The 12,233-nt window shown below is 39.3% G+C and overlaps 1 long non-coding RNA gene across 5 annotated transcripts in view; it reads right to left on the reverse strand.

The window, feature by feature from the left end:
- Positions 1-12,233, reverse strand: part of LOC110792459 (uncharacterized) — a 33,405-nt gene that overhangs the window by 16,090 nt on the left and 5,082 nt on the right. The window contains exons 7-8 of one of the 5 annotated variants that reach the window (XR_008926557.1): positions 4,234-4,301; positions 3,711-4,065 (exon numbers count right to left, since the gene is read on the reverse strand). The exons of 1 other annotated variant lie outside the window; for it this stretch is intronic. This is a non-coding gene — a long non-coding RNA (uncharacterized lncRNA). Of the gene's footprint in view, positions 1-3,710; positions 4,085-4,233; positions 4,302-12,233 lie in introns of those variants that run through there. 3 more of the 5 variants (XR_008926447.1, XR_008926600.1, XR_008926517.1) reach the window with 3 other exon arrangements.

The raw sequence follows: 12,233 nt of genomic DNA on the forward strand, positions 1-12,233 counted from the left end.
ATGCTAAACTTTGATGCTACACGCATAAACACTGGCAAAGGATCAAGCAAGATCCCTTTGGAGTTAACCATTGGCAAGGACGAGCTATAGAGCATCGTGTTTTGAAAATGGCAACATGGATTGGGGACCATGAGTTGTTGCGTGGGAAATTAAATATTAATTTCTATGTTCTAAGATACAGCTGGAAAGACTTTCACATATCTGTGAACTGCTTGGATAAGTAAATCTAAACAAAGCATCACTAGCAACCTAAATAGTTGAAGTAAAAGTACTTGTTGCCTAAGAAGCAATAAAACAGGGCTGTTTATGTTAAAGAGTTCTTCATTGAACTTGGGTAGATCACATGTCTGTTGACTTAATAGTTCTTCATTGCAAAATGCGTAGAACCACTATTGTAGCAAGAAAGACTAGATCACAAAATAAACATACTCAAAAGATCTTATCATCTATCTCGAAGAACATTCGATGAAAAGGATATTAAGATTGGCAAAGCATGATAACTAAACCTATGCAACAAGTGAGAAACAACACTCACATTGTGGCACTGGAAATCAAGCATAGCTTTGAATTTCATGAACTGTTTTAAAGATGGGTTTGAGGCCCATGGTTGTAAAACACTGGGGTTGAAATATTTATCATATATGAAAAGTATTTTCATATTCCATTTAATCTTGGTTTAGTATTAAATGATGAGTCCCTTCAATTTGACGATATATTCAAGATAGACTGTCAAGACCAGTCCTGTGACTAAGAAATGTCTATCAAGTGAACTTGAATGTCAAAGGTTGAAAATGGTCCCTAGTCGGAGTTTTCTATAAAACTGGACGCATAGAAAACGTTAGACGATTAGAATGCAAGATGACTAGTAGTTCTGTTTCTTGAACTATGTGGACATGGCAATGTCATAATCATTTGCATAGATACTTACTTTGGGAAGACTAGTATCGGACAGACCTATGAAACTTTACTGTAAGAGATGAAAATCTGTCATAAGTAAATTTCATTAAAATTATTAGACACTAAATCCTCAATACCTGAGTGTTTTGAGATTACTTGTTTGAGAACTGGTTACTTTGACGTTGACCAACCGTCGCACCGTAAAAGGAGGCTATAAAGGCAACGCTCAGGTAATCACCTATCAAACGAAGTCTAATCTCAAGATCGGAAGATTGGGATTGTCCTCCCATAAATCGGGATTTAAAAGTTGTACAAGGCCACTCGGAGAGCTAAAAACTGTGAAATGCATGGCCGTGCTCGGATGAATCATAGGCTATGATTATCTGTTTATTTGATCAGTTGAACTCTGAAACCGAGGAACACCTCTGGACATAATAAGGATGACAACTCTTACCTTATGTTCAAGAGCAAGCATCGAGTGACAAAGGAATTAGGAAATGCACACTTGTCCCTAAGGACAAGTGGGAGACTGAAGGAAATAATGCCCTTGGTCCAAGTATGCATTCTATGTTAAGTCTAATAAATGCGGTTCAGTATTAATTAACAAGTTAATAATTCAGTGAGATCAAGTGAGCTGAATGCCTAGCTAGAGGCCGCTTCAGTTCAAGTGGAATTAATGATATTAATCCACAGCTTACTCTTGACTGAACCCGTAGGGTCACACAAATAGTACGTAAACGGATCAAGTATTTAATGGCATTAAATACTCTATCTATGGATATTCGGAATCGACGGATCTTGGTTTCAGTGGGAGCTGAGATCGTCACAAGCAAGAAATGAATACACCGGAAATGATGATATTACCGGAAACGGAAATATGGATCGTATCGGAAATATAAATATTATCCAAGTCGTAGATGTTGCCGGAAACGGAAACATGGTACGTATCGGAAAATATTATCGGAAATGGAAATATTGCCGGAATCGGAAATATTGACGGAAACGGAAATATTTTCAGAATCGGAAATATTATCGGAATCGGAAAATAGTTCCGGAAACGGAAATATTAAATATTTGTTCGAAACGAAAATTAATTCCGGAATCGGAAATATTAAATATTGTTCGTATCAGAAATGAATTCCGGAACCGGGAATTTAATCGGAAGCGTATCGTACAAATAAGCATCGGACGAGGCCTGCCAGACGAAGGCCCAGCACGAAGCCAGGCCATCGCCCAGCAAGCCAAGCGCGCCACACAAACAGCCAAGGCCACGCCAGGCCCAGCGCAAGGCTAGGCCCAGCAGGCCGTGGCAGCGCGCACAGCGCGCGCAGCAATGGGTTGCGAGCTGTGCTGCTGCTTGCGTGGGCTTGCGGCTCGCGTGGGCTTGCGGCTCGCGTGGGCCGAGCAGCCGTGTGGGCTGTGCGCGGGCATGGCCTGCACGCTCGTAGGTCATGCTCGTGTAGAGTTTGTGTTCACATACGAAACCTAAATTGTATAGGATTTGTTTGATGATTAAATTCCTAATCCTAAAAGGATAAATATTAATTAATTAGAGTCCTACTAGGATTCTAGTTTAACTAATTAGTATCCTAATAGGATTCCAGTTCCTTTTCCATACCTCTATAAATAAGGGCCTAGGGTCATTATTTGCAGGAAGATTGAAGTATTCACAGGGTAAGTTTTTGAAATAAAATTAGCCATACACTTGCAAACACTAGCCGAAAATCCTAGCAACCTTAAGGGCGATTCTTGTTGGTCTAACTTGAGGCGGATCCGGACGTACTGTGGACTATCTACGGAGGGACGAAATTTGGAGTCCTAAAGACTTGTTCTTGTTCGGTTGGGGGGCAGCTAGGGAAGGCACGCTACAACATGTATGCATCAATACTATGCTAAATGATTATGTGAATATAATATGCTTTCCTGGCTTTATGGTTTTTCCGCATGATTTATGAATTGTCATATGTATCATAACCTAACAGAAATGACCTGATCAAGACCTGAATGGTACCAAAAGTGGTCCAAACTAAAATTTACCCAGACCGAAAACATTATATGGCTGATATTATCAATTTCGCTAGAATTTGAAGATTTATGTCATGGATTCTCATTGTTTTTCACTACATTGCAGTTTGAACAGACATGTTTATTTCATTAGTAACCGAATACCTGAGGCTGCTTTGATGGCACGTTCTTATCTTCCCAGCAAAGTTTCAGAAATTGTTGAATTATGGAGAAAGGATCTCAACGAGGTCAGTTGATTGTTAACTGCATGCTCATTTGTATATGTAGTTGTCAAATTATTAAATTAATGAGGCCTGGCATTCATTCGTCCACAAGAGAATCATGGTGATTTGCTTCAATGCCTTACCAAAATTAGACTAATAATTTTATTTACAGCTGTAGTAGATTCAGTTTTAAATCGTTCCATTTTAATCTCATACAATCTTTGGTATTGCTACAGGTAAATCCAAAGGCTGCTGAATCGTTGGCAGATCCACAGGAGTATCCAAATTTGTTTGAGGACTGGAAAATTGCTCTAGCTGGTATCCTCCTCCCATACATATACTGTTCTTTTTTGAATGGTTTTAGGTGAGCAAAATATGTCAAAGTAGATAGAATATATGTGATGGACTTATACTCATTTGGCTGTCTCGTGCTTTAGTGATGGTAACCTCATCCAATGATCCTAACTGCTAATTTGGAAACCATAATATGTGGATGTAACAGTGACGAGCTTATACTGAAGTTTTCAAGGAAAGAGACGAGTGTCAAATGGCTCTGGTATTGATCAAGTTAATGTGCATATAATAGGTGATTCAATTGAACCAATATAAAAAAATAGCTCCTGTTTGAGATAAGATAATTATAAGTCAAAAGGGTTCTTTCATTAAGTTGGATTCAGTTTGTAGAGGGCCCTTTCCAGCTTCCTCTGTCAGCTGTACGGGCATACATGCAGGAACCAATTACACCAAGGTCTATAACTTTAAACTTTTGATTTTTATAGCTTATATCTAATAAGCCTGTTTTCTTTCAAATCTTTAATTTTCTTTTTTGCATTATGTGTAGATTTGTCCATGTGAGCTCTGCAGGAGTTACGCGCCCAGATAGGCCTGGACTTGATCTGAGTAAGCAGCCTCCTGCTGTCCGTTTGAACAAGGAACTGGACTTCATTCTCACATACAAACTGAAGGTTGGTTAGTACCCTTCTTTGGTTTTTTTCATAACATCAATGGCCCAATTAATTAGTAGGCGGTAATATTTGTATTACCATCCATACCACTTTAGAGGTGTTATTGAATGGTAATGAAAATTTAGAAAGAATGCCAGACTTACAGGTGAACAAACATTAATGTGGACATTGGCATCAAACTTTCCTTGAAAACTTCAGTATAAGCTCGTCACTGTTACATCCACATATTATGGTTTCCAAATTAGCAGTTAGGATCATTGGATGAGGTTACCATCAATTTATCAGATAGAATATATGTCAGATTAAACTATTACCTGTTGGTGATGGTGCAGTTTGTGGTTTTGTGCATGCTTAATTGCTTATCTATTATCTGTATTGTTGTATGGGTTATGTGTCATTTTGTACTTCAAATCTTTTAGTTGCAGAAGGTGTACTTTGTAATCGGTTTCTGTTGCTCCAATGCATCTTATAGAAATGTGCTACCGGAGATTTGAGAAGGCTTCTACAATTGGTGAACCTATTTTATCATTTAAATCTGGACGGCCGCAAATTGACAGCAAATTTAAATGGTATTCCATCCACCCTGTAGATGCTTGTTGGATTGAGTTGCTTGTATGCTTCTATCTAGTCAGCTTTATTCTTCATTTTGACTTAAAAAATTGACATAGAATTGGCTGAATCAAGTTCTTTCAGCCAAAATTTCTTCCCTAAGAACTCATTTCAAACTTACTACATGATTCATATGATTAGTTTTAACTTTCCAACACATTTGAGACTTGTTTGTCCGTTATAGGTCATATTTAGGCTAAAATGAGGCATTTTCGCTCCCAACTTTGAACTAAAGAACCTAAGGACTCATTTTAAACCATTTACATGATTAATATGCTTAGTTTTAAGTTTCCAAGACTCATTCCAATCTATTTACGCACATTTAAGGCTCATTGGGTCGTTATAGGTCATATTTAGGCTAAAATGACATTTTAGCTCCCAACTTTGAACTAACGAACCTAAGGACCCATTTACAACTTATTACATGACTAATATGATAAATTTTAAGTTTTCAAGACTCAATCAAATCTATTTATGTACATTTGAGACTTGTTTAGTCGTTATAGGTCATATTTAGGCTAAAATGAGGCATTTTTGCTCCCAACTTTGAACTAAAGAACTAAGGACTCATTTTAAACCTATTACATGATTAATATGCTTAGTTTTAAGTTTTCAAGACTCATTCCAATCTATTTATGCACATTTAAGGCTCATTGGGCCGTTATAGGTCATATTTATGCTAAAATGATATTCTTGCTCCCAACTTTGAACTAACGAACCTAAGAACTCATTTTAAATTCATTACACGATTCATATGCTTAGTTTTAAGTTTTTAAAACTCATTCCAATCTATTTATGCACATTTAAGGCTCATTGGGTCGTTATTGGTCATTGTTTAATTTGCATTTAATTTAATCTTTTGTTTAATTGAAATTTCTATTTTTGTGAAGGTCTATACTCCGAGGAATGCGCCTTATGCTAGTGAGGAAATTGATGTGGTTCGTAAGCAATGGGCTAAGTTTTTTACCAGCTAGGAAGGATTTATTATTTGTCTTAGCGCGCTTGATCGAGTTGGTTTAGATGTTATAGAACAATCTTTTATATTAAAATGTATCCGTACGTTGAAATTGGAACGTACATATATTTAAATGTATGTGGTACGTGCACTTTGGTTTTGGGATATATACAAAACAACAGTTATTGTTTTATATTTGTTATACAGGTTGTGATATTCTATTATTGTTGTGACAGGTTTCTATATTTGGTGCAAGGCACTCTAGGTATCCCTAAACAAAACTAAATTTTTCCCGCTAAAAGTGCTTTGTTGCAGCGTACATATATATGTGTACGCTGCAACAAGGGTGTAAAATTTGGCAAAATTTCAGACTTGTTGCAGCGTACAAATAGATGTACCCTGCAACAGGTGGGGTCTTTTGCAGCGTACATGAATTTATACGCTGCAACAAGTCAAGATTTTGGCCAAATTTTTGACACTTGTTGCAGCGTACATGCATATGTACGCTGCAAAAAGTACTTTTTGCAGCGAACATTGTACGCTGAAACAAGTCTAGACTTGTTGCAGGCCCCCCAGTTGCAGCATACGATGTACGCTGCAACAGGGGTCTAAAAGCCCGCTGCAATAATGGTTTTTTCTACTAGTGGCTAAAGCTGCTTAAGGATTTAGGACTTTTGGGGTCTTGGAATCGTTTCATTCATTTTGGACCATGTTTTTGCTTTTTGCATGAATGAAATGTTTTAATAGCTTTAATGATTGCATGTTTTCTTTTATTTCAAAGTTATTGAATTGTATGAATGGTTATTTATTGCAAATTATTTTCGATTGTAATAATCAAAATGGTCGCAAACCATAACAACAATCATATCAGCTGAAATTCTGGATGTCGAGTTAGACTTGACTAATTTTCTTGAATGGAAACTTGTCAAAGTTTTGAAAGTTAATGGCATACACTATGTCATTGAACAACCTTTCCCTAGCTATGATGCGCGAGGCATGACTCCTGAAAGGTACAGAAGTTGGGCACTTCACAAGTACCTTGTCACGGAGTTCATCCTTAAGTCTATCCCTGAGAGTTGGAGAGGGAGGTTCATTACTTTTGAACCTCAAGCTCTCCTAAGTAGCCTCGAGGATAAGTGTGCGGGTTTTCGACCCTTGTGCCAAACTGGTGGCAATGGGGTTGACGAATTGGCTAATTCGATGAGCGATCTCAAGCTCATAACCCCACGCAAGTCGTGCCTAGAAATCGAACTTCTGGAGGCACAAAGGCGCATTTACTCTGTCAAGATGGACAAGAACACATCAATTCGGTCTCATGTGGATATGATGTCTGGATTATTTTTCATAATTGAGAGACTTGGTGGTTCCATCAAAGAGTCAATAGCTATTGCACTAGTGCTGAATTCTCTTCATAAGGATTATGAGGGTTTTAAGATGCACTATCTCTTTCATCAGAAAGAGAGCATATTCTGTGAACTTGTGGAATTACTCGTGAAATCCTTAAGTTCAATCAAGACCCTTTGAATGTGCGGTGCACTAAATTCAAGAAAATAGGCAAGGGGAAGAAAAGCAAGGCTGCATCTTCGTCCACTCCCGGAGGGCATCTGGCGCCTTCCAAGAGCAAGATGAAGAGGAATGCTTCTCCTTCTACATCGCAATGCTTCAATTGTAATGAGATTGGTCATTATAAGCGAGATTGCCCCAAACTAAAGGAAGAGAAGAAGGACGGAAACGTTGCTTCTACTTCAGGTATATATGTTATACATTCTAATCTTGCTAATTCTACTTCTTGGGTATTAGATACTGGTTGTGGCTCACACTTATGTTCCAATTCGCAGGGACTAAGGAGAAGTAGAAAGCTTGATAAAAGCGAGATGGATCTACGCGTGGGAAATGGAGCACGGATTGCTGCATTAGCCGTAGGATCTTATTTCTTTGCCTAGTGGGTTTGTTTTGGAACTAGAAAACTGTTACTATGTTCCTAGTATCACCAGAAACATTATTTCCATTTCAAGTTTGGATTCTAAAGGTTTTAGTTTTCAATTTAAAGACAATAGTTGTTCTTTTGCTTTGAATGGAATGTTTTATGGTTCAGCACAACAAGAAAACGGTCTTTATGTGCTAGATACGAGCAAACACATTTATAACATAAATACCAAAAGGGCTAAAACTGGTGATTCGGATCTCACATTTCTGTGGCATTGTCGATTAGGCCATATAAACATAAAGCGCATGGAATTACTTCAACGGAAAGGAATTCTAGAATCATTCGACTTAGAGAAGATTGATCAATGTGAATCTTGTTTACTTGGCAAAATGACAAAGCACCTTTCTCAAAGGTGGGAGAAAGAGAAAGCGAACTACTAGGGCTAATACATACGGACGTATGTGGGCCTATGAGTACGAAAGCTAGAGGTGAGTTCAGCTATTTCATAACGTTTACGGACGACTTCAGTAGATATGGCTATATTTACTTAATGAAGCACAAGTCTGAATCGTTTGAGAAATTCAGAGAATTTCAAAATGAAGTAGAGAATCAACATGGCAAGAAAATCAAAGCTCTAAGATCGGATCGAGGAGGTGAATATCTTAGCCACGAGTTTGATGACCATCAAAAATAATGCGGTATTTTTTCTGAATTGACTGCTCCGGGGACACCTCAATAGAATGGAGTGTCGGAACGGAGAAACAGGACCTTACTCGATATGGTCAGGTCAATGATGGGTCAGGCCGAACTTCCTTTACATGTCTGGGGACATGCGTTGCAAACTGCAGCACTCACACTGAATCGTGCTCCGTCAAAAGCTGTTGAAAAGACTCCATACGAATTATAGACTGGGAAACTTCCAAAGTTGTCTTTTCTGAAGATTTGGGGTTGCGAAGCATATGTCAAGCGATTAATTTCGGACAAGCTACAACCTAAATCTGACAAATGTTTCTTCGTTGGGTATCCAAAAGAAACTATGGGGTATTATTTCTACAACAAGTCAGACAACAACGTTTTCGTTGCTCGTGACGGTGTCTTTTTGGAAAGAAATCATATTTCCAAATTGACAAGTGGGAGAATAATAGACCTCGAAGAGATTCGAGACGAACAACGAACTCAGAACACTTTAGAAGCAGTTCAGGTTGATGAACCTCCAAGGTCTTTAGAAGAGCCAGTGGGAGTAGTTCCTCAAAACGTTGTTGCCCCTCGTAGGTCAAATAGAACTATTTTTCAGCCGGATAGATGGACAGGCGTCCTCTTCACTGAAAACTTAGGCATTCTCATATTGGATAGTGATGAACCTATGACTTACAAGCAAGCTATGACGAGCCCAAGCTCCACTAAATGGTTAGTGGCCATGCAATCTGAAATAGACTCCATGTCTGAAAATCAAGTATGGGATTTGGTTGATTTGTCGGATGGGTTCACACCTATCGGATGCAAATGGGTCTTGAAGTTGAAGAAAGACAAAGATGGAATTGTATACATATACAAGGCTAGATTGGAAGCAAAAGGTTACATGCAAGTTCACGGTGTTGACTACGATGAAACCTTTTCTCCAGTCGCGATGCTTAAGTCTATTCGGATAATCCTTGCGATTGCCGCTTTTCATGACTATGAAATATGGCAAATGGATGTCAAAACTGCCTTCTTGAACGGTGTTCTTGAAGAGACTGTGTTTATGACACAACCGGAGGGTTTTTTCGATCAAAAGAACCAAGGAAAGGTATGCAAGCTTAAGAAGTCCATATGCGGACTAAAGCAGGCATCAAGGAGTTGGAATAAACGATTTGATGAAGCAGTCAATAAGTTTGGCTTCATCAAGAATCATGACGAATCTTGTGTATACAAGAAGGTCAGTGGAGTAAAATTTCATTCCTAGTCTTGTATGTTGACGACATACTACTTATTGGAAACGACAATCCTATGTTGGAGTCTGTAAAGACTTGGCTCATGAAGTGTTTCTCAATGAAGGACTTAGGAGAGGCACAGTACATATTGGGCATCAAGATCTATAGGGATAGATCTAAGAGGATGATTGGACTAAGCCAAAGCACTTACATTGACAAAGTGCTAGCTAGGTTCAATATGATGGAAACCAAGAGAGGCCATCTACCCATGTCACATGGCATATATCTAAGCAAGAATCAGTGTCCCAAAACATCTGATGAGCGTAGAAAGATGAGTGGAATTCCATACGCTTCGGCTATTGGATCCATCATGTATGCTATGATTTGTACAAGGCCGGATGTTTCGTTCGCACTGAGTGCAACGAGCAGGTACCAATCAGAACCAGGTGAGGTGCATTGGACTGCTGCCAAGAACATCCTAAATTACCTGAAAAGGACCAAGGATCAGTTTCTGGTTTATGGTGGTACAGATAAGTTGATTGTTAAGGGCTATACGGACGCAAGCTTTCAAACCGATAGAGATGATTTCAGATCACAGTCTGGGTTTGTGTTCTGCCTCAACGGCGGAGCAGTAAGCTGGAAAAGTGCTAAGCAAAGCACTATTGCGGATTCTACAACTGAAGCCGAGTACATTGCTGCCTCAGAAGCAGCAAAGGAAGCTGTTTGGATTCGGAAGTTCATCGAAGAACTTGGTGTTGTCCCCTCCATTAAAGGACCAGTGGCTTTGTATTGCGACAATAGCGGAGCCATTGCCCAGGCAAAGGAGCCTAGGAGCCACCAGAAGTCCAAGCACGTACTATGGAGATTTCATATACTTCGCGAGATCGTTGAAATAAAAGAAATCGAGATTTGCAAGGTTGGAACTGACGACAACGTCGCGGATCCATTGACTAAACCGTTGCCACAAGTGAAACACAACGCACATGTAGCAACCATGGGAATCAAGCATGTTGGAGAATGGCTTTGATTTTCTAAGTATTGTTTTAGAACATCTGTTAGATCTATGTTTAAAACAATTGGTATAACCATTTCATATTTATGAAATTTATTATTTCATATTCATTTAATTGTGGTTTAGAATTAAATGATAAGTCCATGTGATTCAAATCATTCAAATGGGATGTCAAGATGGATTCTTCGACAAAGAAACACCCATAAGTGAACTTGAATATTGAAGTCACAAAGGATCCCTAATCCAGGTCATTGAAAGGTGGACGACCAATGACTAATGAAGATTAGATTGCAAGTAGATTACTTAGTTCTGTTACTTGAACTAGAGTGACTGGATGTCAGAATCTTTTGCATAGATACTTATTGGATCTTGTATCGGATTGACCATGAGAACACTTTAAGAGATTAAAGTCATGTCATAGGTAGTTCTCATTAATGGTGATTAGAAACCGTTCCTCAGAACATGAGCGATTATGTCTGCTCGTTTGAGAATTAGTTCGCTTTGATGCTAGCTAAACGTTGCACCGTAAAAGGAGGCTATAAAAGCAGTTATTGGGCGTACTATGAATCAAAGTGAGTGTTCATAGATTGCAAGAATGGATTGTCCTTCTATCTTTGATAGGATATGGTGTTGTTGTGTAATAAGGCCTCTCGGAGAATTAGATACTTTAAAATGCATGGCCGTGCTCAGAATGGTTAGGCTTAACCTTCTGCAAAAGTTTGACAGTTGAACTCTGTAATCCGAGAAACACTTCTGGACCTAATAAGGATGGCTTGGATCTTACCTTATGTTCAGTAAGTAACACTAAGTGACAAAGGAATGTGGATGCACACTTGTCTGAATGACAAGTGGGAGATTGAAGGAAATATGTCCGTCACCCAAGGTGCATTAAGTCTAATACCAAGGTTCAGATTAATTGCGAACAATTAATTCAGTGAGATCAAGTGATCGGAACAGCTAGCTGGAGCAATGCTTCCGATCAGTGAGTTCTAATGGATATTAAACTCACAACTTACTCTTGATTGAACCTACAAAGTCACACCAATGACACGTAACAGATCACCGGATTAAATGAATCGAAAATTCATTTAATAGCTTTTCGGGAATTAAAGTTGGAAACGTATTATACGATACGTCCTTGCATCGGAATCGTATATCGTATCGCGAATATTCATAAGCTAGGCGAGACGAATTAATCGTATCGTACGACGGTGATTCGTCGTATACGAAACGATAAATAATATATCGGAAATATATTAAATCGCGAATACGAGGAGCGGCCCACGAGCCGAGTGCACGAAGCACTCGAGGCCCATGGGCGCGCGAGCGCTAGGCGAGCAAGCAAGGCAACGCAGCAGCGACAGGCCCATGGCCGAGGAGCTGTGCGCGTGCGGGCCGAGACCACGACACAGCAGCAGCAGCGCGGCCCACGGCCCAGCTGGCTGTGCGTTTCCGTGTGATGGCGCGGGAGGCTTGTTAGCCGGCCTTGCCTCAAGGCTTGGTCGGTTAGTAAGGTTATGTAAATAACCTTCTAACCTCTTTCCAACTAGACACAACACAATACACACAACCCTAGGAGAAAAACAGAAACCCTAATTCTCTTTGTGCCTCCAAAGTGTGTTCATCCCAAAAAGCAAAGTATCTTGATCGATTGTCTAAGCTACGATAATTAAGACGAATCTGAACGTGTCGGTGAACCAAGTAGAGGAACGACAAGTGGAGTTCTTTGT

The sequence above is a fragment of the Spinacia oleracea genome, chromosome 1 (genome assembly GCF_020520425.1).
Source record: "Spinacia oleracea cultivar Varoflay chromosome 1, BTI_SOV_V1, whole genome shotgun sequence".
Taxonomy (NCBI): Eukaryota; Viridiplantae; Streptophyta; class Magnoliopsida; order Caryophyllales; family Amaranthaceae; genus Spinacia; species Spinacia oleracea.